We start from the raw sequence: 5,006 nt of genomic DNA on the forward strand, positions 1-5,006 counted from the left end.
TTAAAATAGCTAAATCCTCCACTTAAAATTTTAATCTAATTTTCAAAAAAAATGAATGATGCATAGTTTTCAAAGAAACGTGCCTGCAGTGTAGATGTATCTGTGATTCACAGCAATGGAGTCTAGCCTCTGATTTTTAAAAAATTGGAAATATCGTACATGTGAGAAAAAGAAACACATACATTTTTGGGTATAATCTGCCTGAACTGTGCACAGTGAAATCCCTACTTTCCAACAAATCACAGATAACTTTGGGTATGACGTTTATGTATTGTTATTGCACACAATAATTATTTACATTTTTTTTTTATTATTGAATAAACAGGGCAGAGTTGGGAGGGCTGGAAATACACTGCAGGCTCTGCCATCAGCCAGACTCGAATTCAAATCGCAATTGGACCAGTTACTCCCTCTGTAATCTTGGGAAAGTTAATCAATCTCACACGTAATAATAATATATTCTTTATAGGGCCCTTCCAAGGGTTAAATGAGCCAAGATACTTAATACAATAACTGGTGCTTGATACATTTTTAAAAATTATTATTTCAGAATCAAGAGTATGATTAAACGTGATGACATAAAATAATGTATTTAAGCATTTAGTAGCATTCCTGGAACTCAATAAATATTCAATAATTTCTTAAGGACCTAGCCAAAGATATAATCAACCCAGACATTCTTGAGTACATTTAATGGAAAACAAGGGTTACATCAGCTGCAACAAGCCTATAATTAGGACAGGAAATAGCAGAGTTTAAGTTCCTTCACCAAGAGAACTGAATTTGACTTTTGTGGCACAACCAAAATTTCAAACTGAGATCAGCTTTGGGAAGAAAATCAACCAGTCATCATGTCACAAGGACTCTTCAAACGCTCCAATACTGCTTTCAGTGAGCATTTGTTAAGCGCTTTCTGTATACCAGGCATTGTTCTAAGCTCTCAACAGGTATCACCTCTGTTAAAGCTCACAAGAGCCCTATGAAGCAGGTACTGTTATGAGCCCCATTTTGCAGATGAAGACACTGGGGCACAAAGAAGTTCCTTTACTTGCCTGAGACCACACACTTAGCAGCAGAGCTGGCACAAACCCAGCTGCCTGCATTTAACCCTGACTTTTACTTCCTCTTATGGATCTGCTCTGTGATAGAGTCCCGCAAAAGAAAGCCTTTTATCTAAAGATAAAATATGCAGATACCATAAAATCAGCATTCTAGGCAACCAAAGGTGGAGAAAGACAATAAAACCCATGCCCTAAGCCATTACCGAGGAGTTGGTTGGAGGCACCTTGAAGAGGCTCAGACCCTTACCTGTCACCGCAGCCAATAGGAAAGCTCCATGCTGAATGGTGGTAAAAACATCCAATGGGAGCACTGCATACTAAATGGGGCAAATCAAGCCAATCCAATGATCTCTTGTAGAACTTGACTTGGAAATCCTAGATGCCTAATACGAAAGCTGCTGATCTATGCTCAAATCTTTGTTGCTAACCTTGCTGAGTTACTGTTTCTTCCAGGCCATAGTTTTTTAATATAAAAATAAATAAATGAAAATAATTAATAAATAACAAAATAAAATAATAATAAATATGTACTGAAGCCTGCTGTATGCCAGGCATGGGGTAGGCAGTAGGGAGAGAGCAGTGAACCAGACTGTCTTGGTACCAACCCTCATGGAATTTGTAGGCTAGTGGGTGAGACATATTTGAAAACTTTTTCAATCATATAATGGAATTTTTAAAAAGTGCATTTGAAGGAGGAGTCTAGGTTACCATAAAAGTATAAATATCTAGAGATGATATTCAAAATATTGAACAACCAGTATAGCCCACTAACTATTATTAGTGATGTGGGGCTTAAATAACTGGTACCCCCGTTCAGGGTAGGTCCCTTCTGGGTGGGACTAATCTAGGCAGCAGGGGACAAAGAGAGTTCTCTTCAGGAAGTGAGTTTAATTTTTTTTTTAATTAAGCTTTTTATTTTGAGATAATCATAGAGTCACAGATAGTTGTAAGAAATAATACAGAGAGATCCTCTGTACTCTTTGCCCTGTTTCACTTAATGGTAACATCTTGCAAAACTATAGTACAGATCACAATCAGGGAGTTTAAATATTTTTTAAAGTAAAATTTGTTTCTGAGTTTTGACTAGGTTATCCATGCTCACAGAACAGAAGTTAAAATTTACAAAAGAGGAGACAGGGAAAAAGTGAGTCTCATTTCTTCTGTGCCTTTCAGACACCCAGTTCTCTTTGGAGTCGAATATCGTTACAATTTTGTTGCATATCCTTTCTCAAATATTTGATGAATTTACAAACATTATAACCTTGTGTGTGTATACATTTTTCCTCCATGCAGGTGAGAGCATATTATATCTACAATAATGCTCCTGCTCATTTTACCTAATATCTTGGAGAGCTGTTTCACTAAGAAGTGAACCTTCAAGATAAATTTGAAGAACCTGAAAAACGGTGGAAAGGCATTCCCGGCAGAGGGAACAGCCTGAACCAAGGCCCAGAAACAAGAAGGACACTGATCCTTTGAGAAAGGAAGGCCACAGTGGATGGAAGGAAGAGAAGGAGAGGATGGTGGGCAGATGGAATGTTGGTTCTTGGACCATTCTCTGAGGGACCTTGAGTTAACACTCATGTTCTCCATGTGGCCTGTACCTTGAGGTCCAAAGTCACCCTATGGCTCATGAGGACACTTCCCATCTCCTATGGCAAACTTCTGTCTCTGCAGATCAGCTCCTCACTAATGCAGTGGCTGCTCGCCTCCCCGCGCCTGGAGAAGCAGGCTCTCATGACCAAGGGAACTGCTGGTTTCCTCAGAAGGCCTGCATTCTTTCTCCAGCCCCTCCTCAGGACTTCCCCCAGCCTCTGCAGCGCTTCTCAGACAGCCAAGAACAAGGAAAAAAAGACAGCTGGAGACAACAATTCTTGACTTTTTTTGTTCCAATTTGCAAAAGACAGCAATACGGAAAACTATGCCTCTGATTATGACCCCTCTGTGCTTCCTAAAAGCTTCTTTCTGAACTTTTAAGTCTCCTCAAGTTTCCAGTCCTCTCTTTTTCTTTGCCCTGTTCTTTTTTCCTCTATTTAAACTAATCTAAAAAAGCTATAAAAAGCCTCTGACACTATAAATTCCCCTGTAAACCCTGGTTTTATAGGTTTAATTGCCCCTTTTTACAACGCTGCATGCCTGGGTCCTGAAACACTTTGGTTTTGCAGGACAAGTTCAAATTCATAGCAAGAGTCTGGGCCACCCCGGGATGGGGTTTTGAACTCTGGGAGCCCACAAGGCACCTGGTTCTGGCCTCGGCTGGACAATTTCTTTGCAGGCAGCTCCGGTTGTCCAAGTTGTCAAATTGAGACTGGTTCCTGAGTGAGAAAGTCGCCACATTCGTAGAGAATGCGAAGTCCTCTGAAGTCCCCTGAAGGCCCAGAATTAGATCTAGTTTGAGAGAACTCTTTTATAAGCAACATCGACACCAACACAATATTTATTATAGCCATGCAAGCAATCACCATTTATCGAGTGCTAGTAACTGGGCAAATGCATTTTATCCCCTTAATCCTCACTACAACCCTGTAGGTTGGCACCACCATTATTGCATTTATTACAAGGGAAGACATGTAGGCTCAGAGATTGAAGTCATTTTCCTGAGCTCACACAGCAGACTGGGACTATAGTGGGACAAGCAAGGCACTCTTTTTTAGATGCAAAATTTAAGGGGCCCCCAAAACCTCAGTAATTGAGACAAATGACAGTTTAATGCAATATTTTAACAAAATCAAACTGAGAAACTATGTCCTACAGGCCGACCACCTGATTTTTGTAAATAAAGTTTTATTGAAACGAGGGCCAGGATGAGGGTGAGGCAAGTGAGGCTGAATTGTACAAATGCAGGGTTGGATACTGTCTTTGTTTAAACTTTTGCCATTTTCTTCGTCGTGGATTCTTTGCATTCATTTTGATTTTTGAAATACTGCAATAAAATATTATTTGTCTCGATTTTGAAGTTTTTTTGGTGCTCCCTTAAATGTCACACCCAAGGCGAGTGGCTCACTTGCCTCCCCCTCATCCTGGCCCTGTCACTCAGTGAGGATCACTGAGCCCAGTGTGGTGATTGGTCCATCCAGCTGACTTTCAGGGTGATCAGGAGTTGTGTCCAGGAGGTCACAGTTCCCCCCAAGTGTAGTCACTGTCTTGTCGTGCAGTAGTGGCAGATTAGGGCAAGGTTTCCCTGGAGACCTCACCTGCTCAGGCTGGAGAGAGGACAGCTGCTATATAAAGTTGCCTTGAGAATATTTAGTGGCCTCAAGTGTGATTACCCTGATACTCCCTCGTAAGACTATGCACACATCAATACCTCCAGTCTTGAAAAAGGAAGACCTTCAAGGCCAACTTTCTCAACTTGAACCTTGGCAGGGGCCAGATTTTTTTCCCTCTGTCATTAATTGTATTCCATAGAGGATCCAGGAGCCCTGGATTTCAGTTCTGGAATGGCTGCTGTTTTCTCCTCTGGCCTCATCTGTCAACTTCTCTCCTCCAACCATGCAGGTCGTCTGGTTCCTCACCCATTGTGTCCCTTCCTGCCTCTGGATCTTTGCACAGGCCCTTCCCTTGACCTTGAATGCCTTTTCTCCCCGCTCAGTCACCTGGCTCCCTCTCCTTCTTCACATTTCTGCTCATGCATCTTCCCCTCAGGAAGGCTTTCCTTAAAGGCTCCTCACCTACACCCCAGACATGGCTCCCTGGCCTCTGCAACCTCTCCTTTGCTACCCTGTGCACACTGATTTGTATTTACTTCATTATTTACAATGGTTGGGTTAATGTCTGTGCTTCCTACCACCCATAAGCTCCAAGTGGCAGGTCCAGGGTCACACCTGTCCGCCACCTCATCACCAATGCCCACCATGGACCTGGAGCCCAGCGGGAACTCAATAAATATTTGTTAACTGAACAAGCGACTCTATGGCCTATTATATTGCTTTTAACCTCCCTGAG

Source organism: Diceros bicornis, chromosome 35 (assembly GCF_020826845.1).
Source record: "Diceros bicornis minor isolate mBicDic1 chromosome 35, mDicBic1.mat.cur, whole genome shotgun sequence".
NCBI classification, from domain to species: Eukaryota; Metazoa; Chordata; class Mammalia; order Perissodactyla; family Rhinocerotidae; genus Diceros; species Diceros bicornis.